The sequence below is a fragment of the Oncorhynchus keta genome, chromosome 33 (assembly GCF_023373465.1).
Source record: "Oncorhynchus keta strain PuntledgeMale-10-30-2019 chromosome 33, Oket_V2, whole genome shotgun sequence".
NCBI lineage: Eukaryota > Metazoa > Chordata > Actinopteri > Salmoniformes > Salmonidae > Oncorhynchus > Oncorhynchus keta.
This window is the reverse complement of record NC_068453.1, coordinates 47,554-72,314: the sequence shown is the minus strand read 5'-3', so window position 1 is coordinate 72,314 and position 24,761 is coordinate 47,554. Positions and strand designations below refer to the sequence as shown.

Below are 24,761 nucleotides of genomic sequence, written 5' to 3'. Positions count from 1 at the left end.
TTGTTGCCGTTAAACGTGTGTTTTGTAGCCTAAGAGAGTTTACCCAGGATCGGATCCACTCTTCGCGTCCCTGGACTACACCTCTCCGTTCTTCGTGGCCTTTCTCCGCTGGAGATCTATTGGCGGATTGGATTGTCTGACTGACCGACTGACTACCACCTTTTTGTATACGGTATTTCATTTGTTTGGATGTGATGTATACTGTGATTTGTGTAGTTAGTGGTAGTTGAGGACTTAATTAAGAGTTGATCCGCTTTAAGGTTCTGTGGTAAAGTAATTGTTATATTGATTGTATGTTTAATACTGGGTTTAGGCTACACGGAATGAACGGACAAACATCGCGTGACAAAAGTCACTTGAGTTCACTGAACTCCTTTACCGGGCAGGACTCTTTTTAGGCCCGAGGTACAGGACATTTCTGGAGGAACCAGAACTCATTGTGATATTATTATATGTGTGTGTGTAATCATTGTTGTTGCTAATACAACCCACGCAACAGAATATAGTTGTTTTTGAAGTTCTTTCCAATGTTTTAAGGGTTTATGAAAAGTTTATTTCCATCCTGACTTTTACATAAGTCCTTTGTATTGGTGTAGACTTGACGGACCAGATGGGACTCATTCCCACCCAAACTAAAAGGAGAAACCAATGTTTTCTCTGGTAGGCACCACCTACCTGGCACCCCTATAAATAATAACCTCAAGTCAAAACCGTTACATAAAAATGGCACCCCAGATGGGACAGCTCAACATTGAGAACTAACCAAAGCAAATATTTTGTGTGGAATTAAAACAATGGATTCACCCCAAGATAATGTGCTCATCCATGTCATACCTGTCAATGGGAATACACAGGGCCATTCTGACCATCAAGCTGACAATACAAATCATAATGTGAATGGAGATAATGGAGTTGATTTGGGCCAGAGCCCTGGGAATCTGAATGCTCGGCCTGAGCCACAGGCCACAGGAGGTCTAACCAGTTACTCACTTATTGACATGGATCTGTGTGGAAGTACTGAGCTAGTCCTCCCTCTGACACCCAACCTTCCTCCATTGTCTGGTTTATCTCCAGAGGTTGTAGTCTTACAACTTCAAGGTGACATCCTTGATATTCGTCAGACTCAACAACATCTCCAAACTCTTATCCACCATAAATTCAAATGTCTGAGGGAAGAGCAACAACAGAGTGCCATGGAATTCAGAAACTCACTGAGCACTCTAACCCACACGCTGAAAGAGCTCAGTGAGAGTGGAAGACGGGAAATGACTGGTGCCATGGACAGGCAGTTTGACTACCAACGAAACCAACTTACTCCAGACGCTGCTTGCTATGACCAGGTAGGCCATCTCCATGACTTGAGAGCTCTTGTCTCAAAGAACATGATCCAGGCTCGACTCAAGCAGAAGAGAAATTATGATAAGAACAGACGAGACATGCAGTTCCAGCTTCGTGATCGGGTGTGGCTTCGCTCTCATCCTTACTCGAAAGCTGAACAATTCTTCTCGGCCAAGCTCGCTCCTAAATGGCAAGGACCATATAGGATTGTGGAGCAGATGGGCCCTTTGAACTACCGAGTGGTGAAAGAGGACACAGGTGAAGATATGCGCGTTGTTCATGTCTCACGCCTTAAGGCCTGTTACCCCTCGGCTGAGGAATTGGAGGCGATTGAGCGCCGCAAGGTCCTGGATATCTTTGAAGAGGAAAGTGAGGAGACTTTTCTCGGATTCCCAGACCCAGAAGTCTCGCACCTTAAGGCCTGTGACCCCTCAGCTGAGGAGCGTGAGCTCCAAAAAGTAATGAATATTTTTGTAGAGGAAAGTGATGAGGCGACCTTTCTCGGTTTCCCCGACCAAGATGTGCCTTCCAGGGCAATGGTCGGCTTTTTCCAGGGGAGGGGTGTGTGACGGCCCTGAATTTTTCTGAACCGTCTCAGTGCAGCTCCTTGCAATAGGGCGCTTTCCCTTTAATTCCCAATTAAATAGCCAGCATCAGCTGTGCGAAAGTGGGGTTGTGATGGAGACGTGCATGAGGATGTGTTCAACCCTGAGTTCAAGCTTCTCTATTCCGTTTGTTTTGTTGCCGTTAAACGTGTGTTTTGTAGCCTAAGAGAGTTTACCCAGGATCGGATCCACTCTTCGCGTCCCTGGACTACACCTCTCCGTTCTTCGTGGCCTTTCTCCGCTGGAGATCTATTGGCGGATTGGATTGTCTGACTGACCGACTGACTACCACCTTTTTGTATACGGTATTTCATTTGTTTGGATGTGATGTATACTGTGATTTGTGTAGTTAGTGGTAGTTGAGGACTTAATTAAGAGTTGATCCGCTTTAAGGTTCTGTGGTAAAGTAATTGTTATATTGATTGTATGTTTAATACTGGGTTTAGGCTACACGGAATGAACGGACAAACATCGCGTGACAAAAGTCACTTGAGTTCACTGAACTCCTTTACCGGGCAGGACTCTTTTTAGGCCCGAGGTACAGGACATTTCTGGAGGAACCAGAACTCATTGTGATATTATTATATGTGTGTGTGTAATCATTGTTGTTGCTAATACAACCCACGCAACAGAATATAGTTGTTTTTGAAGTTCTTTCCAATGTTTTAAGGGTTTATGAAAAGTTTATTTCCATCCTGACTTTTACATAAGTCCTTTGTATTGGTGTAGACTTGACGGACCAGATGGGACTCATTCCCACCCAAACTAAAAGGAGAAACCAATGTTTTCTCTGGTAGGCACCACCTACCTGGCACCCCTATAAATAATAACCTCAAGTCAAAACCGTTACAACGTGGGGAGGTTAAAGTCGCCCAGAACTGTGAGAGGTGAGCCGTCCTCAGGAAAGGAGCTTATCAAGGCATCAAGCTCATTGATGAACTCTCCAAGGGAACCTGGAGGGCGATAAATGATAAGGATGTTAAGCTTGAAAGGGCTGGTAGCTGTGACAGCATGGAATTCAAAGGAGGCGATAGACAGATGGGTAAGGGGAGAAAGAGAGAAAGACCACTTGGGAGAGATGAGGATCCCGGTGCCACCACCCCGCTGACCAGAAGCTCTCGGGGTGTGCGAGAACACGTGGGCGGACGAGGAGAGAGCAGTAGATGTAGCAGTGTTATCTGTGGTGATCCATGTTTCCGTCAGTGCCAAGAAGTCGAGGGACTGGAGGGAGGCATAGGCTGAGATGAACTCTGCCTTGTTGGCCGCAGATCGGCAGTTCCAGAGGCTACCGGAGACCTGAAACTCCACGTGGGTCGTACGCGCTGGGACCACCAGATTAGGGTGGCCGCGGCCACGCGGTGTGGAGCGTTTGTGTGGTCTGTGCAGAGAGGAGAGAACAGGGATAGACAGACACATAGTTGACAGGCTACAGAAGAGGCTACGCTAATGCAAGGAGATTGGAATGACAAGTGGACTACACGTCTCGAATGTTCAGAAAGTTAAGCTTACGTAGCAAGAATCTTATTGACTAAAATGATTAAAATGATACAGTACTGCTGAAGTAGGCTAGCTGGCAGTGGCTGCGTTGTTGACACTACACTAATCAAGTCGTTCCGTTGAGTGTAATAGTTTCTACAGTGCTACTATTCGGGGGCTAGCTGGCTAGCTAGCAGTGTTGATTACGTTACGTTGCGTTAAAAGAACGACAATAGCTGGCTAGCTAACCTAGAAAATCGCTCTAGACTACACAATTATCTTTGATACAAAGACGGCTATGTAGCTATCAAGCAAATCAAACCGTTGTGCTGTAATGAAATTAAATGAAAATGTGATACTACCTGTGGAGCGAAGCGGAATGCGACCGGGTTGTTGAGTGCAGAAGTTATATTCGGTAGACGTTGGCTAGCTGTTAGCTGTTAGCTAGCTAGCAGTGTCTCCTACGTTAAGGACGACAAATAGCTGGGTAGCTGTTAGCTAGCTAGCAGTGTCTCCTACGTTAAGGACGACAAATAGCTGGCTAGCTGTTAGCTGTTAGCTAGCTAGCAGTGTCTCCTACGTTAGGACGACAAATAGCTGGCTAGCTGTTAGCTGTTAGCTAGCTAGCAGTGTCTCCTACGTTAAGGATGACAAATAGCTGGCTAGCTAAACTCAGTAAATTAAGATAATCACTCTAAGACTACACACTCTAAACTACACAATTATCTTGGCTACGAAGACAGCAAAGACAACTATGTAGCTAGCTAACACTACACCAATCAAGTCGTTGAGTGTAATAGTTTCTACAGTGGTGCTATACGGTAGACGTTAGCTATGTGGCTAACTGCTGGGCAGTAGACTACGTTAGGACGACGAAATACGATAATTACGCAATTATCTTTGATACAAAGACGGCTATGTAGCTAGCTAAGAAGACACAAACACGCAAACACAGAGGAAGTAACCAGCAGCCACACAAATGCTTGACCATGCAGGGCAAGTCAAGTCAAGGCTGATCTTCATGGGGGAGTTACCCAGTGACAATGTCAACAGCCTTGCGTATACCATTTCACACTACTGAGCTGAGGTGATACAAGTCAAGCTGAGCTGTACTGCCCTAGCATGGTTATGCATTCATCCACCACAGTTTCTGGAACCATGCTGATGGGCCATGTTTTTGTGCACCTTTTTAGTTTTTGTCATGTGAAAAGGATAGCCTTTAGGTTATCATAACAGAAACATTCCAATGGATCAAATCAAAATAGCCTTCAACAAAAACTTGGGTTTGACGCCAATGGGAGCTTGTTGGACTTCCTAAATATTGTCTACTTTTATCCCACTGAGCCACGTGGCTTCAGTCTTGTTTCAGATCCTCCTCGGTGAAGTTTCCTCTAGGTACAGATCTAGGATCAGCTTCCACTCCCCCAAGCTTAACCTTAATCATTACAGGGGGAAATCCAAAACTGCATCTAGAGGCAACTTCATCCTACACCAGTTCAGATGCAAAATTACTTTCCATCAGGTCATGATTCTGGAGAAGCCTCAGGGCTGCATTCCATATGACACCCTATTTCTTATGAGCCCTGGTCAAAAGTAGTGCTTTATAAAGGGAATAGGGTGCCATTTGGAACAGAGTCTAGGTCACCACAGCAGACAGGACAGATCCTGGACCTGTGGTGACTGACTAGCTTCATCATATTTCACTCTGGTGGAAGGAGGGCTAGCCAGATCCCATGTCTGTTTGAGTATGCCTAGAGTCCCAGCTAACAATTCTAGGGAGAGAAAATGCTTTTGTAATATTACCCATAACGTTCCCCTTGTGAGTGTCCAGTTTTCCATTAGTTAGGGCAACATTTTATGTATGTTAGCAAAAACGTCCTGAGAACCTATCTAGCATGTTTTGACGTTAGAGTTTCCTTAATGTCAAACAAAACTTACCCAGAATGTGGTTACCATGTTCTCAGAATAAAGATATTAATGTTCTAGACACATTCTATGGGATGTTGCAAGAACTGTGTCCAGTTTTATGAGGTTTAGGAGAATATTCCATCAACGTCACACCAAACATACACAGAACATGATTGCTATGTAGGCGGCGCCGGAGAAGATGACTGACGTTTTACATGCTCCTAACCGATTGTGTTTTTATGTTCATTTTTTTGCAACGTATTTTTTTAAACTTATTTTGTAAATAATGTTGCTGCTACTGTCTCTTATGACCGTCTCTGTCTCTTATGGACATCAGAACAACTCATCCAGAACTGGCAGAAGCTTTTTTTCCCTTTAACGAGTCCGACATGAATGACATACTGCTTTCCCGGGAATAGTCACAAATCCCTGTCATTTGCTTTAAAAGAGGATGGAGAAAAAGAGGGCTGCCTTCTGAGAATTCGTAGGCGATCGAATAAACCCCCCGCCTTCTGTTCTTCTAGCTAACATGCAATCATTAGAAAATAAAAATCGACGACCTACGAGGAAGATTAAACTACCAACGGGACATTGAAAACTGTAATATCTTACGCTTCACAGGGTTGTGGCTGAACGATGACATTATCAACATACAGCTGGCTGGTTATACGTTGTATCGCAGGATAGAACAGCGGCGTGTAAGACAACGGGTGACGGACTATGCATATATGTACACAACAGCTGGTGCTGTTCTCAAGGTTTTGCTCGCCTGAGGTAGAGTATCTCATGATAAGCTGTAGACCACACTATCTACCTAGAGAGTTTATTTATATTTTCGTAGCGGTCTACATACCACCACAGACCGTTGCGGGCACTATAAGACCGCACTCAATGAGCTGTATTCTGCCATAAGCAAACAGGAAAATGCTCATCCAGAGGCGGCACTCCTAGTGGCCGGGGCCTTTAATGCAGGGAAACTTAATTTTTTTAAACCAAATTTCTATCAGCATGGTGCAACCAGATGGGCGGGGGAAACTCTAGACCACCTTTACTCAACACATTGAGATGCTTACAAAACTCTCCCTCACCCTCCATTTGTCAAATCTGACAATAACGCTATCCTCCTGATTCCTGCTTACAAGCACAAATGAAAGCAGGACGCACCAGTGACTCAGTCAATAAAAAAGTGGTCAGATGAAGCAGATGCTAAGCCACAGGACTGTTTTGCTAGTGTAACAGCATTAAAAATCGTACAATGTGATTTTCTGGATTTTTTTTCTCTCATTTTGTCTGTCATAGTTGAAGTGGTACCTATGATGAAAATACAGGCCTCATCTTTTTAAGTGGGAGAACTTGCACAATTGGTGGCTGACTAAATACTTTTTTGCCCCACTGTATGTACAGTTGAAGTCGGAAAATTCAAAAAACTTTAGCCAACTACATTTTAAACTCCGTTATTCAATATTCCTGACATTTAATCTCAGTAAAGATTCACTGTTTTAGGTCAGTTAGGATCACCAATTTATTTTAAGATTGTGAAATATCAGAATAACAGTATAGAATGATTTATTTCAGTTTTTCTTTTTTTCTTTCACATTCCCAGTGGGTCAGAAGTTTACATTCACACAAATAGCATTTGGTAGCATAGCCTTTAAATTGTTTAACTTGTGTCAAACATTTCGGGTTGCCTTCCACAAGCTTCCCACTATAAGTTGGGTGAATTTTGGCCCATTCCTCCTGACTGAGCTGGTGTAACTGAGTCAGGTTTGTAAGGCCTCCTTGTTCACACACGCTTTTTCAGTTCTGCCCACAAATGTTTTATAGGATTGAGGTCAGGGCTTTGTGATGGCCACTCCAATACCTTGACTTTGTTGTCTTTAAGCCATTTTTCCACAACTTTGGAAGTATGCTTGGGGTCATTGTCCAATTGGAAGACCCATTTGCGGGGTCTTTAACTTCCTGACTGATGTCTTGAGATGTTGCTTCAATATATACATGTACTTTTCCCTCCTCATGAAGCCATCTATTTTGTGAAGTGTACCAGTCCCTCCTGCAGCAAAGCACCCCCACAACCTGATGCTGCCACCCCTGTGCTTCACAGTTGGGATGGTGTTCTTCGGCTTGCAAGCTTCTCCCCTTTTCCTCCAAACATAACGATGGTGATTATGGCCAAACCACTACAAACTGATGCTGGCACTAAGACCGCACTCCATGAGCTGTATAAGAACATAAAGCAAACAAGAAAATGCTCATCCAGAGGTGGCGCTCCTAATGGCCGGGGACTTTAATGAGGGAAAACTTACATCCGTTTTTACCTACATTTGAAGTCGGAAGTTTACATACATTTTAGCCAAATACATTACATTTAAATTCCCTGTCTTAGATATAGATAATTTTGTACCTGTTTCTTCCAGCAACTTCCCAAGGTCCTTTGCTGTTGTTCACTTTTTGCACCAAAGTACGTTCATCTCTCCTTCCTGAGGGGTATGACAGCTACGTGGTTCCATGGTGTTTACACTTGCGTACTATTGTTTGTACAGAAGAACGTGGTACTTTCAGGCATTTGGAAATTGCTCCCAAGGATGAACAACACTTGTGGAGGTCTACATTTTTTTCTGAGGTCTTGGCTGATTTCTTTTGATTTTGCCATGATGTCAAGCAAAGAGGCACTGAGTTTGAAAGTTGGCCTTGAAATACAGCCATAGGTACACGTCCAATTGACTCAAATGATGTCAATTAGCCTATCAAAAGCTTCTAAAGCCATGACATAATTTTCTGGAATTTTCCAAGCTGTTTAAAAGCACAGTCAACTTGGTGTATGTAAACTTCTGACCCACTGGAATTGTGATACAGTGAATTATAAGTGAAATAATCTGTCTGTAAACAATTGTTGGAAAAACTACTTGTGTCGTGCACAAAGCAGATGACCGACTTGCCAAAACTATAGTTTGTTAAAACCTCTTAAGTCGACCCCCTACTTTTTCGAACATTCTGCTACTCATGCCAGGAATGTAGTATATGCATATGATTAGTATGTGTGGATAGAAAACACTCAGACGTTTATAAAACTGGTTAAATCACGGCTGTGACTATAACAGAACGTGCGTTTCATCGAAAAGCGCAGGAAAATCTGATCACTGAAAATGGGAAAATATATCCATGCGCCACTTGAACCCATTGTTGAATGTGAACCACATTAAATGGGGCCGAGGTTGCAATACCTACAGCTTCCACACGATGTCAACAGTCTTGTCATTTGCCTAAGATTTGTTTCTTGGTCAAACTGACACGAGGCAGCGCATTTCTTCCGGTCTCCGACCGGATATTTTGGTTGAGTTTTACCCGGACATTATTTCCAGACGTACAGCTATAGAATATACATCGCCTCGTGATCAATTTGATCGATTATTAACGTTTACTAATACCTAAAGTTGCATTACAAAAGTATTTTGAAGTGTTTTGTGAAAGTTTATCGTCGACTTTTTTAATTTAAAAAAATGACGTTGCGTTAAAAAACGATGATTTTTCCCTTGATCACACAGTCTTCATAGACCGATATCTAGGCTATATATGGACCGATTTAAACGAAAAAAAGACCCAATAGTGATGTTTATGGGACATCTAGGAGTGCCAACAAAGAATATTGTCAAAGGTAATGAATGTTTTATATTTTAGTGGTAAGAGTGTTGGACTAGTAACCGGAAGGTTGCAAGTTCAAACCCCCGAGCTGACAAGGTACAAATCTGTAGTTCTGCCCCTGAACAGGCAGTTAACCCACTGTTCCTAGGCCGTCATTGAAAATAAGATTTTGTTCTTAACTGACTTTCCTAGTTAAATAAAGGTAAAATAAAAATATAAAAATATGCGAGGCTCTGCTGGCAGCAGGCAACATTTTCACGAAAATAAGAAAAGCAATCAAATTAAATCATTTATCTTTGAAGAACTTTGGATGTTTTCACTCAGGAGACTCCCAGTTAGATAGCAAATGTTCCTTTTTTCCAAAAATATTATTTTTCTAGGCGGAATAGCTCCCGTTTGTTCTTCACGTTTGGCTGAGAAATCGACCGGAAAATGCGGTCACTACAACGCCAAACTTTTTTTCCAAATTAGCTCCATAATATCGACAGAAACATGGCAAATGTTGTTTGGAATCAATCCTCAAGGTGTTTTTAACATATCTATTCGATAATATATCTGCCGAGACAAGACAAAAACAAGACAAGACAAGACAAGACAAACACAAGACAAGACAAGACAAACACAAGACAAGTCAAGACAAAAACAAGACAAGAAACAAGACAAGACACAAACAAGACAAGACAAACACAAGACAAGACAAGACAAGACAAGACAAAAACAAGACAAGACAAGACAAAAACAAGACAAGAACAAAACAAGACAAGACAAACACAAGACAAGACAAAAACAAGACAAGACAAACACAAGACAAGACAAGACAAGACAAGACAAAAACAAGACAAGACAAACACAAGACAAGTCAAGACAAAAACAAGACAAGACAAGAAAAGATAAACACAAGACAAGACTAAAACAAGACAAGACACAAACAAGACAAGACAAACACAAGACAAGACAAGACAAGACAAAAACAAGACAAGACAAGACAAGACAAAAACAAGACAAGACCAAAACAAGACAAGACAAACACAAGACAAGAAAAAAACAAGACAAGACAAACACAAGACAAGACAAGACAAGATAAGACAAGACAAAAACAAGACAAGACAAACACAAGACAAGACAAACACAAGACATGATAAGACAAAAACAAGACAAGACAAGACAAGACAAACACAAGACAAGACAAGACAAGACAAAAACAAGACAAGACAAAAACAAGACAAGACAAGACAAAAACAAGACAAGACAAGACAAAAGCAAGACAAGACAAACACAAGACAAGACAAACACAAGACATGACAAGACAAACACAAGACAAAACAAGACAAAAACAAGACAAGACAAGATAAGACAAGACAAAAACAAGACAAGACAAAAACAAGACAAGACAAGACAAACACAAGACAAGACAAGACAAAAACAAGACAAGACAAGACAAAAACAAGACAAGACAAGACAAACACAAGACAAGACAAGACAAAAACAAGACAATACAAGATAAGACAAGACAAACACAAGACAAGACAAGACAAACACAAGACAAGACAAGACAAACACAAGACAAGTCAAGACAAAAACAAGACAAAAACAAGACAAGACAAGACAAAAACAAGACAAGACAAGACAAGAACAAGACAAAAGCAAGACAAGACAAACACAAGACAAGACAAACACAAGACATGACAAGACAAGACAAAAACAAGACAAGACAAAAACAAGACAAGACAAACACAAGACAAGACAAACACAAGACAAGACAAAAACAAGACAAGACAAGACAAGACAAACAAAGACAAGATAAGACAAGACAAAAAAAACAAGACAAGACAAACACAAGACACGAGACAAACACAAGACAAGACAAGACAAAAAAAACAAGACAAGACAAACACAAGACAAGATAAGACAAGACAAAAACAAGACAAGACAAACACAAGACAAGACAAACACAAGACATGACAAGACAAGACAAAAACAAGACAAGACAAAAACAAGACAAGACAAACACAAGACAAGACACAAGACAAAAACAAAAACAAGACAAGACAAGACAAGACAAACACAAGACAAGATAAGACAAGACAAAAACAAGACAAGACAAACACAAGACGAGACAAACACAAGACAAGACAAGACAAAAACAAGACAAGACAAACACAAGACAAGATAAGACAAGACAAAAACAAGACAAGACAAACACAAGACAAGACAAACACAAGACATGACAAGACAAAACAAGACAAGACAAGACAAAAACAAGACAAGACAAACACAAGACAAGACACGACAAGCACAAGACATGACAAGACAAAAAAAGACAAGACAAGACAAAAACAAGACAAGATAAGACAAGACAAACACAAGACAAGACAAGACAAAAACAAGACAAGACAAAAACAAGACAAGACAAGACAAAAACAAGATAAGACAAACACAAGACAAGACAAACACAAGACATGACAAGACAAGACAAAAACAAGACAAGATAAGACAAGACAAAAACAAGACAAGACAAAAACAAGACAAGACAAACACAAGACAAGAGAAAAAACAAGACAAGACAAGACAAAAACAAGACAAGACAAACACAAGACAAGATAAGACAAGACAAAAACAAGACAAGACAAACACAAGACAAGACAAACACAAGACATGACAAGTCAAAAACAAGACAAGACAAGATAAGACAAGACAAAAACAAGACAAGACAAAAACAAGACAAGACAAGACAAAAACAAGACAAGACAAGACAAACACAAGACAAGATAAGACAAGACAAAAACAAGACAGGACAAACACAAGACAACACAAACACAAGACATGACAAGACAAAACAAGACAAGACAAGACAAAAACAAGACAAGACAAACACAAGACAAGACACGACAAACACAAGACATGACAAGACAAAGAAAGACAAGACAAGACAAACACAAGACAAGACAAACACAAGACATGATAAGACAAAAACAAGACAAGACAAAAACAAGACAAGACAAAAACAAGACAAGACAAGACAAGACAAACACAAGACAAGACAAACACAAGACATGATAAGACAAAATCAAGACAAGACAAACACAAGACAAGACAAACACAAGACAAGACAAAAACAAGACAAGACAAACACAAGACAAGACAAGACAAGACAAGAAAAAACAAGACAAGACAAGACAAACACAAGACAAAACAAACACAAGACAAGAGAAAAAACAAGACAAGACAAGACAAACACAAGACAAGACAAGATAAGACAAACACAAGACAAGACAAACACAAGACATGATAAGACAAAAACAAGACAAGACAAAAACAAGACAAGACAAGATAAGAGAAGACAAAAACAAGACAAGACAAAAACAAGACAAGACAAGACAAACACAAGACAAGAGAAAAAACAAGACAAGACAAGACAAAAACAAGACAAGACAAGACAAACACAAGACAAGATAAGACAAGACAAAAACAAGACAAAAAATTTTTTTTTGCAATTTTTTTTTTTGAAAAAAAGTTTTTTTTTGGTGAAAAAAAAACGTTAAAAAAATTTTTTTTTGCGATTTTTTTTTTTGAAAAAAACACTTTTTTTTGAAAAAAATTACATAAAAAAAAATTTTTTTTTGCGATTTTTTTTTAAAAAAAACGTAAAAAAATTTTTTTCGATTTTTTGAAAAAGTTTTTTTAAAAAAACGTAAAAAAAAATTTTTGCGATTTTTTGAAAAAAGTTTTTTTTTGAAAAAAAAAAAACGTAAAAAAATTTTTTACGTTTTTTTTTGAAAAAAAACTTTTCAAAAAAAATCGCAAAAAAAAGTTTTTTTAAGTTTTTTTTTTTTAAAAAAACGTTTTTTTGCAAAAAAAAAAAACGTAAAAAATTTTTTTTTGCGATTTTTTTTGAAAAAAAAAGTTTTTTTTTTTTTTTTTGAAAAAAAAAACGTAAAAAAAATTTTTCAAAAAAATCGCAAAAAAAACGTTAAAAAAAAAAAAAAAAATTTTTAAAAAAAAAAAAAAAAAAACGCAAAAAACGAAAAAATCATAAAAAACTTTTCAAAAAAAAAATCAAAAAAAATTTTTTTTTTTAAAATCATAAAAAAATTTTTTTACGTTTTTTGGAAAAAAAAAACTTTTCAAAAAAAAATCGCAAAAAAAATGTTTTTTTGCGATTTTTTGAAAAAAATTTTTTTTGCGATTTTTTTTTGAAAAAAAAGTTTTCAAAAAAAAAAATCACTTTTTGTGAAAATGGTTAAAAATTATTTTCGGGTCCTTTCAGAATGGCGCAAATTCGGCATGTCGGGGTCACCGTTTTAAGTCGAAAAAAAAAAAAAAACTTTTTTTTGAAAATGGTTAAAAATTATTTTCGGGGTCCTTTCAGAATGTCGCAAATTCGGCATGTCCGGGGTCACCGTTTTTAAGTCCCAAAAAAAAAAAAAAATTTTTGAAAATGGTTAAAAATTATTTTCGGGGTCCTTTCAGAATGGCGCAAATTCGGCATGTCCGGGGTCACCGTTTTTAAGTCCCGAAAAAAAAAAAAAAAAAAAAAAAAATTTTTTGAAAATGGTTAAAAATTATTTTCAGGGTCCTTTCAGAATGGCGCAAATTCGGCATGTCCGGGGTCACAGTTTTAAGTCCCGAAAAAAAAAAAAAAAAAAAAACTTTTTTGAAAATGGTTAAAAAAAATATTTTCAGGGTCCTTTCAGAATGGCGCAAATTCGGCATGTCCGGGGTCACCGTTTTTAAGTCCCGAAAAAAAAAAAAAACTTTTTGTGAAAATGGTTAAAAATTATTTTCAGGGTCCTTTCCAGAATGGCGCAAATTCGGCATGTCCGGGTCACAGTTTTTAAGTCGAAAAAAAAAAAAAAAAAAAAACTTTTTTGAAAATGGTAAAAATTATTTTCGGGTCCTTTCCAGAATGGCGCAAATTCGGCATGTCCGGGGTCACCGTTTTTAAGTCCCGAAAAAAAAAAATCACTTTTTTGTGAAAATGGTTAAAAATTATTTTCGGGGTCCTTTCCAGAATGGCGCAAATTCGGCATGTCCGGGGTCACAGTTTTTGAGTCCCAGAAAAAAAAAAAAAAAAAAAAAAAATTTTTGAAAATGGTTAAAAATTATTTTCGGGGTCCTTTCCAGAATGGCGCAAATTCGGCATGTCCGGGGTCACCGTTTTTAAGTCCCAAAAAAAAAAAAAAATCACTTTTTTGTGAAAATGGTTAAAAATTATTTTCGGGGTCCTTTCCAGAATGGCGCAAATTCGGCATGTCCGGGGTCACAGTTTTTAAGTCCCGAAAAAAAAAAAAAAAAAAAAAAACTTTTTTTTGAAAATGGTTAAAAATTATTTTCGGGGTCCTTTCCAGAATGGCGCAAATTCGGCATGTCCGGGGTCACCGTTTTTAAGTCCCGAAAAAAAAAAAATCACTTTTTTGTGAAAATGGTTAAAAATTATTTTCGGGGTCCTTTCCAGAATGGCGCAAATTCGGCATGTCCGGGGTCACAGTTTTTAAGTCCCGAAAAAAAAAAAAAAATCACTTTTTTGTGAAAATGGTTAAAAATTATTTTCGGGGTCCTTTCCAGAATGGCGCAAATTCGGCATGTCCGGGGTCACAGTTTTTAAGTCCCGAAAAAAAAAAAAAAAAAAACTTTTTGTGAAAATGGTTAAAAATTATTTTCAGGGTCCTTTCAGAATGGCGCAAATTCGGCATGTCCGGGGTCACAGTTTTTAAGTCCCGAAAAAAAAAAAAAAAAAAACTTTTTTGAAAATGGTTAAAAATTATTTTCGGGGTCCTTTCCAGAATGGCGCAAATTCGGCATGTCCGGGGTCACCGTTTTTAAGTCCCGAAAAAAAAAAAAAAAAAAAACTTTTTTGAAAATGGTTAAAAATTATTTTCGGGGTCCTTTCCAGAATGGCGCAAATTCGGCATGTCCGGGGTCACAGTTTTTAAGTCCCGAAAAAAAAAAAAAAAAAATCACTTTTTTGTGAAAATGGTTAAAAATTATTTTCGGGGTCCTTTCAGAATGGCGCAAATTCGGCATGTCCGGGGTCACAGTTTTTAAGTCCCGAAAAAAAAAAAAAAAAAAAAAAAAAAAAAACTTTTTGTGAAAATGGTTAAAAATTATTTTCGGGGTCCTTTCAGAATGGCGCAAATTCGGCATGTCCGGGGTCACAGTTTTAAGTCCCGAAAAAAAAAAAAAATCTTTTTTGAAAATGGTTAAAAATTATTTTCGGGGTCCTTTCAGAATGGCGCAAATTCGGCATGTCCGGGGTCACAGTTTTTAAGTCCCGAAAAAAAAAAAAAACTTTTCTGTGAAAATGGTTAAAAATTATTTTCGGGTCCTTTCCAGAATGGCGCAAATTCGGCATGTCCGGGGTCACAGTTTTAAGTCCCGAAAAAAAAAAAAAAAAAAAAATTTTTTTGAAAATGGTTAAAAATTATTTTCGGGGTCCTTTCCAGAATGGCGCAAATTCGGCATGTCCGGGGTCACCGTTTTTAAGTCCCGAAAAAAAAAAAAAAAAAACTTTTTTGTGAAAATGGTTAAAAATTATTTTCGGGGTCCTTTCCAGAATGGCGCAAATTCGGCATGTCCGGGGTCACAGTTTTTGAGTCCCGAAAAAAAAAAAAAAAAAAAAAAAAATTTTTTGAAAATGGTTAAAAATTATTTTCGGGGTCCTTTCCAGAATGGCGCAAATTCGGCATGTCCGGGGTCACCGTTTTTAAGTCCCGAAAAAAAAAAAAAAAAAAAAAAACTTTTTGTGAAAATGGTTAAAAATTATTTTCGGGGTCCTTTCAGAATGGCGCAAATTCGGCATGTCCGGGGTCACAGTTTTAAGTCCCGAAACACAAAAAAAAAAAAAAAAAAAATTTTTGAAAATGGTTAAAAATTATTTTCGGGGTCCTTTCCAGAATGGCGCAAATTCGGCATGTCCGGGGTCACCGTTTTTAAGTCCCGAAAAAAAAAAAAAAAAAAACTTTTTGTGAAAATGGTTAAAAATTATTTTCGGGGTCCTTTCCAGAATGGCGCAAATTCGGCATGTCCGGGGTCACAGTTTTTAAGTCCCGAAAAAAAAAAAAAAAAAAAAAAACTTTTTTGAAAATGGTTAAAAATTATTTTCGGGGTCCTTTCCAGAATGGCGCAAATTCGGCATGTCCGGGGTCACCGTTTTAAGTCCCGAAAAAAAAAAAAAAAAAAATCACTTTTTTGTGAAAATGGTTAAAAATTATTTTCGGGGTCCTTTCAGAATGGCGCAAATTCGGCATGTCCGGGGTCACAGTTTTTAAGTCCCGAAAAAAAAAAAAAAAAAAACTTTTTTTTGAAAATGGTTAAAAATTATTTTCGGGGTCCTTTCAGAATGGCGCAAATTCGGCATGTCCGGGGTCACCGTTTTTAAGTCCCGAAAAAAAAAAAAAAAAAAACACTTTTTTGTGAAAATGGTTAAAAATTATTTTCGGGGTCCTTTCAGAATGGCGCAAATTCGGCATGTCCGGGGTCACAGTTTTTAAGTCCCGAAAAAAAAAAAAAAAAAACTTTTTTGTGAAAATGGTTAAAAATTATTTTCAGGGGTCCTTTCAGAATGGCGCAAATTCGGCATGTCCGGGGTCACAGTTTTTAAGTCCCGAAAAAAAAAAAAAAAAAAACTTTTTTTTGAAAATGGTTAAAAATTATTTTCGGGGTCCTTTCAGAATGGCGCAAATTCGGCATGTCCGGGTCACAGTTTTTAAGTCCCGAAAAAAAAAAAAAAAAAAAAAAAAATTTTTTTTGAAAATGGTTAAAAATTATTTTCAGGGTCCTTTCAGAATGGCGCAAATTCGGCATGTCCAGGGTCACCGTTTTTAAGTCCCGAAAAAAAAAAAAAAAAAAACTTTTTGTGAAAATGGTTAAAAATTATTTTCGGGGTCCTTTCCAGAATGGCGCAAATTCGGCATGTCCGGGGTCACAGTTTTTAAGTCCCGAAAAAAAAAAAAAAAAAAAAACTTTTTTTGAAAATGGTTAAAAATTATTTTCGGGGTCCTTTCCAGAATGGCGCAAATTCGGCATGTCCGGGGTCACAGTTTTTAAGTCCCGAAAAAAAAAAAAAAAAAAAATCACTTTTTTGAAAATGGTTAAAAATTATTTTCAGGGTCCTTTCAGAATGGCGCAAATTCGGCATGTCCGGGGTCACAGTTTTAAGTCCCGAAAAAAAAAAAAAAAAAAAAACTTTTTTGAAAATGGTTAAAAATTATTTTCGGGGTCCTTTCAGAATGGCGCAAATTCGGCATGTCCGGGGTCACCGTTTTTAAGTCCCGAAAAAAAAAAAAAAAAAACTTTTTGTGAAAATGGTTAAAAATTATTTTCAGGGTCCTTTCAGAATGGCGCAAATTCCGGCATGTCCGGGGTCACAGTTTTTAAGTCCCGAAAAAAAAAAAAAAAAAACTTTTTTTGAAAATGGTTAAAAATTATTTTCAGGGTCCTTTCAGAATGGCGCAAATTCGGCATGTCCGGGTCACCGTTTTTAAGTCCCGAAAAAAAAAAAAAAAAAATCACTTTTTGTGAAAATGGTTAAAAATTATTTTCGGGGTCCTTTCAGAATGGCGCAAATTCGGCATGTCCGGGGTCACAGTTTTTAAGTCCCGAAAAAAAAAAAAAAAAAAAAAAAACTTTTTTGAAAATGGTTAAAAATTATTTTCAGGGTCCTTTCAGAATGGCGCAAATTCGGCATGTCCGGGGTCACCGTTTTTAAGTCCCGAAAAAAAAAAAAAAAAAAAAACTTTTTTGTGAAAATGGTTAAAAATTATTTTCGGGGTCCTTTCAGAATGGCGCAAATTCGGCATGTCCGGGGTCACAGTTTTAAGTCCCGAAAAAAAAAAAAAAAAAAAAAAACTTTTTTGAAAATGGTTAAAAATTATTTTCGGGTCCTTTCAGAATGGCGCAAATTCAGCATGTCCGGGGTCACAGTTTTTAAGTCCCAAAAAAAAAAAAAAAAAAACTTTTTGTGAAAATGGTTAAAAATTATTTTCAGGGTCCTTTCAGAATGGCGCAAATTCGGCATGTCCGGGGTCACAGTTTTAAGTCCCGAAAAAAAAAAAAAAAAAAAAAAAAATTTTTGAAAATGGTTAAAAATTATTTTCAGGGTCCTTTCAGAATGGCGCAAATTCGGCATGTCCGGGGTCACAGTTTTAAGTCCCGAAAAAAAAAAAAAAAAAAACTTTTTTTGAAAATGGTTAAAAATTATTTTCAGGGTCCTTTCAGAATGGCGCAAATTCGGCATGTCCGGGTCACAGTTTTAAGTCGAAAAAAAAAAAAAAAAAAAAAAACTTTTTTTGAAAATGGTTAAAAATTATTTTCAGGGTCCTTTCAGAATGGCGCAAATTCGGCATGTCCGGGGTCACCGTTTTTAAGTCCCGAAAAAAAAAAAAAAAAAACTTTTTGTGAAAATGGTTAAAAATTATTTTCAGGGTCCTTTCAGAATGGCGCAAATTCGGCATGTCGGGGTCACAGTTTTTAAGTCCCGAAAAAAAAAAAAAAAAAACTTTTTTGAAAATGGTTAAAAATTATTTTCAGGGTCCTTTCCAGAATGGCGCAAATTCAGCATGTCCGGGGTCACAGTTTTAAGTCCCGAAAAAAAAAAAAAAAAAAACTTTTTGTGAAAATGGTTAAAAATTATTTTCAGGGTCCTTTCAGAATGGCGCAAATTCGGCATGTCCGGGGTCACAGTTTTTAAGTCCCGAAAAAAAAAAAAAAAAAAAAACTTTTTGAAAATGGTTAAAAATTATTTTCGGGGTCCTTTCAGAATGGCGCAAATTCGGCATGTCCGGGGTCACAGTTTTTAAGTCCCGAAAAAAAAAAAAAAAAAAATCACTTTTTGTGAAAATGGTTAAAATTATTTTCAGGGTCCTTTCAGAATGGCGCAAATTCGGCATGTCCGGGGTCACAGTTTTTAAGTCCCGAAAAAAAAAAAAAAAAAAAAACTTTTTGAAAATGGTTAAAAATTATTTTCAGGGTCCTTTCAGAATGGCGCAAATTCGGCATGTCCGGGGTCACAGTTTTTAAGTCCCGAAAAAAAAAAAAAAAAAACACTTTTTGTGAAAATGGTTAAAAATTATTTTCAGGGTCCTTTCAGAATGGCGCAAATTCGGCATGTCCGGGGTCACAGTTTTAAGTCCCGAAAAAAAAAAAAAAATCACTTTTGTGAAAATGGTTAAAAAATTATTTTCAGGGTCCTTTCAGAATGGCGCAAATTCGGCATGTCCGGGGTCACAGTTTTAAGTCCCGAAAAAAAAAAAAAAAAAAAAAACTTTTTTGTGAAAATGGTTAAAAATTATTTTCAGGGTCCTTTCAGAATGGCGCAAATTCGCATGTCGGGGTCACAGTTTTTAAGTCCCGAAAAAAAAAAAAAAAAAAAAAAACTTTTTTGAAAATGGTTAAAAATTATTTTCGGGGTCCTTTCAGAATGGCGCAAATTCGCATGTCCAGGGTCACCGTTTTTAAGTCCCGAAAAAAAAAAAAAAAAACTTTTTTGTGAAAATGGTTAAAAATTATTTTCAGGGGTCCTTTCAGAATGGCGCAAATTCGGCATGTCCGGGGTCACAGTTTTAAGTCCCGAAAAAAAAAAAAAAAAAAAAAAAAAAAAACTTTTTTTGAAAATGGTTAAAAATTATTTTCGGGGTCCTTTCAGAATGGCGCAAATTCGGCATGTCCGGGGGTCACCGTTTTTAAGTCCCGAAAAAAAAAAAAAAAAAAACTTTTTGTGAAAATGGTTAAAAATTATTTTCGGGTCCTTTCAGAATGGCGCAAATTCGGCATGTCCGGGGTCACATTTTTAAGTCCCGAAAAAAAAAAAAAAAAAAATCACTTTTTTGAAAATGGTTAAAAATTATTTTCGGGGTCCTTTCAGAATGGCGCAAATTCGGCATGTCCGGGGTCACAGTTTTTAAGTCGAAAAAAAAAAAAAAAAAAAACTTTTTTGAAAATGGTTAAAAATTATTTTCAGGGTCCTTTCAGAATGGCGCAAATTCGGCATGTCCGGGGTCACCGTTTTTAAGTCCCGAAAAAAAAAAAAAAAAAAACTTTTTTGTGAAAATGGTTAAAAATTATTTTCAGGGTCCTTTCAGAATGGCGCAAATTCGGCATGTCCGGGGTCACAGTTTTTAAGTCCCGAAAAAAAAAAAAAAAAAAAATCACTTTTTTGAAAATGGTTAAAATTATTTTCGGGGTCCTTTCAGAATGGCGCAAATTCGGCATGTCGGGGTCACAGTTTTTAAGTCCCGAAAAAAAAAAAAAAAAAAACTTTTTTGTGAAAATGGTTAAAAATTATTTTCAGGGTCCTTTCAGAATGGCGCAAATTCGGCATGTCCGGGGTCACAGTTTTTAAGTCCCGAAAAAAAAAAAAAAAAAAAAACTTTTTGAAAATGGTTAAAAATTATTTTCAGGGTCCTTTCAGAATGGCGCAAATTCGGCATGTCCGGGGTCACAGTTTTTAAGTCGAAAAAAAAAAAAAAAAACTTTTTTTTGAAAATGGTTAAAAATTATTTTCGGGGTCCTTTCCAGAATGGCGCAAATTCGGCATGTCCGGGGTCACAGTTTTTAAGTCCCGAAAAAAAAAAAAAAAAAATCACTTTTTGTGAAAATGGTTAAAAATTATTTTCGGGGTCCTTTCAGAATGGCGCAAATTCGGCATGTCCGGGGTCACAGTTTTTAAGTCCCGAAAAAAAAAAAAAAAAACACTTTTTTTGTGAAAATGGTTAAAAATTATTTTCGGGGTCCTTTCAGAATGGCGCAAATTCGGCATGTCCGGGGTCACAGTTTTAAGTCCCAAAAAAAAAAAAAAAACTTTTTTGTGAAAATGGTTAAAAATTATTTTCGGGGTCCTTTCAGAATGGCGCAAATTCGGCATGTCCGGGGTCACAGTTTTTAAGTCCCGAAAAAAAAAAAAAAAAAAAATCACTTTTTTGTGAAAATGGTTAAAAATTATTTTCGGGTCCTTTCAGAATGGCGCAAATTCGGCATGTCCGGGGTCACAGTTTTAAGTCCCGAAAAAAAAAAAAAAAAAACTTTTTTGAAAATGGTTAAAAATTATTTTCAGGGTCCTTTCAGAATGGCGCAAATTCGGCATGTCCAGGGTCACCGTTTTTAAGTCCCGAAAAAAAAAAAAAAAAAAACTTTTTTGTGAAAATGGTTAAAAATTATTTTCGGGTCCTTTCAGAATGGCGCAAATTCGGCATGTCGGGGTCACAGTTTTTAAGTCCCGAAAAAAAAAAAAAAAAATCTTTTTGTGAAAATGGTTAAAAATTATTTTCGGGGTCCTTTCAGAATGGCGCAAATTCGGCATGTCCGGGGTCACAGTTTTTAAGTCCCGAAAAAAAAAAAAAAAAAAAAAACTTTTTTGAAAATGGTTAAAATTATTTTTCGGGGTCCTTTCAGAATGGCGCAAATTCGGCATGTCCAGGGTCACCGTTTTTAAGTCCCGAAAAAAAAAAAAAAAAAAAACACTTTTTTGTGAAAATGGTTAAAAATTATTTTCGGGTCCTTTCAGAATGGCGCAAATTCGGCATGTCCGGGGTCACAGTTTTAAGTCCCGAAAAAAAAAAAAAAAAAATCACTTTTTTGAAAATGGTTAAAAATTATTTTCAGGGTCCTTTCAGAATGGCGCAAATTCGGCATGTCCGGGGTCACAGTTTTTAAGTCCCGAAAAAAAAAAAAAAAAAAAAAACTTTTTTGTGAAAATGGTTAAAAATTATTTTCGGGGTCCTTTCCAGAATGGCGCAAATTCGGCATGTCCGGGGTCTGAGTTTTAAGTCCCGAAAAAAAAAAAAAAAAAAAACTTTTAAAATGGTTAAAAATTATTTTCGGGGTCCTTTCCAGAATGGCGCAAATTCGGCATGTCCGGGGTCACCGTTTTTAAGTCCCGAAAAAAAAAAAAAAAAAAATCTTTTTGTGAAAATGGTTAAAAATTATTTTCAGGGTCCTTTCAGAATGGCGCAAATTCGGCATGTCCGGGGTCACAGTTTTTAAGTCCCGAAAAAAAAAAAAAAAAAAAAAACTTTTTGAAAATGGTTAAAAATTATTTTCGGGGTCCTTTCAGAATGGCGCAAATTCGGCATGTCCGGGGTCACAGTTTTTAAGTCCCGAAAAAAAAAAAAAAAAAAACTTTTTGTGAAAATGGTTAAAAATTATTTTCAGGGGTCCTTTCAGAATGGCGCAAATTCGGCATGTCCGGGGTCACAGTTTTAAGTCCCGAAAAAAAAAAAAAAAAAAAACTTTTTTGAAAATGGTTAAAAATGATTTTTCGGGGTCCTTTCAGAATGGCGCAAATTCGGCATGTCCGGGTCACCGTTTTTAAGTCCCGAAAAAAAAAAAAAATCACTTTTTGTGAAAATGGTTAAAAAATTATTTTCGGGGTCCTTTCAGAATGGCGCAAATTCGGCATGTCCGGGGTCACAGTTTTTAAGTCCCGAAAAAAAAAAAAAAAATCACTTTTTTGTGAAAATGGTTAAAAATTATTTTCAGGGTCCTTTCAGAATGGCGCAAATTCGGCATGTCCGGGGTCACAGTTTTTAAGTCCCGAAAAAAAAAAAAAAAACACTTTTTTGAAAATGGTTAAAATTATTTTCAGGGTCCTTTCAGAATGGCGCAAATTCGGCATGTCCGGGGTCACAGTTTTTAAGTCCCGAAAAAAAAAAATCACTTTTTTGTGAAAATGGTTAAAAATTATTTTCGGGGTCCTTTCAGAATGGCGCAAATTCGGCATGTCCGGGGTCACAGTTTTAAGTCCCGAAAAAAAAAAAAAAAAAAAAATCTTTTTTGTGAAAATGGTTAAAAAAAATTATTTTCAGGGTCCTTTCAGAATGGCGCAAATTCGGCATGTCCGGGGTCACAGTTTTTAAGTCCCGAAAAAAAAAAAAAAAAAACACTTTTTGTGAAAATGGTTAAAAAATTATTTTCGGGGTCCTTTCAGAATGGCGCAAATTCGGCATGTCCGGGGTCACAGTTTTAAGTCCCGAAAAAAAAAAAAAAAAAAAACTTTTTTGAAAATGGTTAAAAATTATTTTCGGGGTCCTTTCAGAATGGCGCAAATTCGGCATGTCCGGGGTCACAGTTTTAAGTCCCGAAAAAAAAAAAAAAAAACTTTTTGTGAAAATGGTTAAAAATTATTTTCAGGGTCCTTTCAGAATGGCGCAAATTCGGCATGTCCGGGGTCACAGTTTTTAAGTCCCGAAAAAAAAAAAAAAAAATCACTTTTTGTGAAAATGGTTAAAAATTATTTTCGGGGTCCTTTCAGAATGGCGCAAATTCGGCATGTCCGGGGTCACAGTTTTTAAGTCCCGAAAAAAAAAAAAAAAACTTTTTGTGAAAATGGTTAAAAATTATTTTCAGGGTCCTTTCAGAATGGCGCAAATTCGGCATGTCCGGGGTCACAGTTTTAAGTCCCGAAAAAAAAAAAAAAAAAAAAAAAAAAAAATTTTTTGAAAATGGTTAAAAATTATTTTCGGGGTCCTTTCAGAATGGCGCAAATTCGGCATGTCCGGGGTCACAGTTTTTAAGTCCCGAAAAAAAAAAAAAAAAACTTTTTTGTGAAAATGGTTAAAAATTATTTTCGGGGTCCTTTCAGAATGGCGCAAATTCGGCATGTCCGGGGTCACAGTTTTTAAGTCGAAAAAAAAAAAAAAAAAAAATCACTTTTTGTGAAAATGGTTAAAATTATTTTCGGGGTCCTTTCAGAATGGCGCAAATTCGGCATGTCCGGGGTCACAGTTTTTAAGTCCCGAAAAAAAAAAAAAAAAAAACTTTTTTTGAAAATGGTTAAAAATTATTTTCGGGGTCCTTTCCAGAATGGCGCAAATTCGGCATGTCCGGGGTCACAGTTTTTAAGTCCCGAAAAAAAAAAAAAAAATCACTTTTTTGTGAAAATGGTTAAAAATTATTTTTCGGGGTCCTTTCAGAATGGCGCAAATTCGGCATGTCCGGGGTCACAGTTTTTAAGTCCCGAAAAAAAAAAAAAAAAAAAAACTTTTTTTGAAAATGGTTAAAAATTATTTTCGGGGTCCTTTCCAGAATGGCGCAAATTCGGCATGTCCGGGGTCACCGTTTTTAAGTCCCAAAAAAAAAAAAAAAATTTTTTTTGAAAATGGTTAAAAATTATTTTCGGGGTCCTTTCAGAATGGCGCAAATTCGGCATGTCCGGGGTCACAGTTTTTAAGTCCCGAAAAAAAAAAAAAAAAAAAAATCACTTTTTGTGAAAATGGTTAAAATTATTTTCAGGGTCCTTTCAGAATGGCGCAAATTCGGCATGTCCGGGGTCACAGTTTTTAAGTCCCGAAAAAAAAAAAAAAAAAATCACTTTTTTGTGAAAATGGTTAAAAATTATTTTCGGGGTCCTTTCAGAATGGCGCAAATTCGGCATGTCCGGGGTCACAGTTTTTAAGTCCCGAAAAAAAAAAAAAAAAAAAACTTTTTGTGAAAATGGTTAAAAAATTATTTTCGGGGTCCTTTCAGAATGGCGCAAATTCGGCATGTCCGGGGTCACAGTTTTTAAGTCCCGAAAAAAAAAAAAAAAAAAAAATTTTTTGAAAATGGTTAAAAATTATTTTCGGGGTCCTTTCAGAATGGCGCAAATTCGGCATGTCCGGGTCACCGTTTTTAAGTCCCGAAAAAAAAAAAAAAAAAAAAAATCACTTTTTGTGAAAATGGTTAAAAATTATTTTCGGGGTCCTTTCAGAATGGCGCAAATTCGGCATGTCCGGGGTCACAGTTTTTAAGTCCCGAAAAAAAAAAAAAAAAAAAAAAATCACTTTTTTTTGAAAATGGTTAAAAATTATTTTCGGGGTCCTT

The 24,761-nt window shown here is 36.9% G+C and overlaps 1 long non-coding RNA gene across 2 annotated transcripts in view; it reads right to left on the bottom strand.

Annotated features, from left to right (window-relative positions):
* Positions 1-13,890: 13,890 nt before the first annotated feature.
* The window catches only part of LOC127914574 (uncharacterized), a 54,609-nt gene continuing 43,738 nt past the window's right edge, over positions 13,891-24,761 (bottom strand). For both annotated transcript variants that reach the window (XR_008088900.1, XR_008088901.1), the window contains exon 2: positions 13,891-14,268. This is a non-coding gene — a long non-coding RNA (uncharacterized LOC127914574). The remainder of the gene's footprint in view (positions 14,269-24,761) is intronic.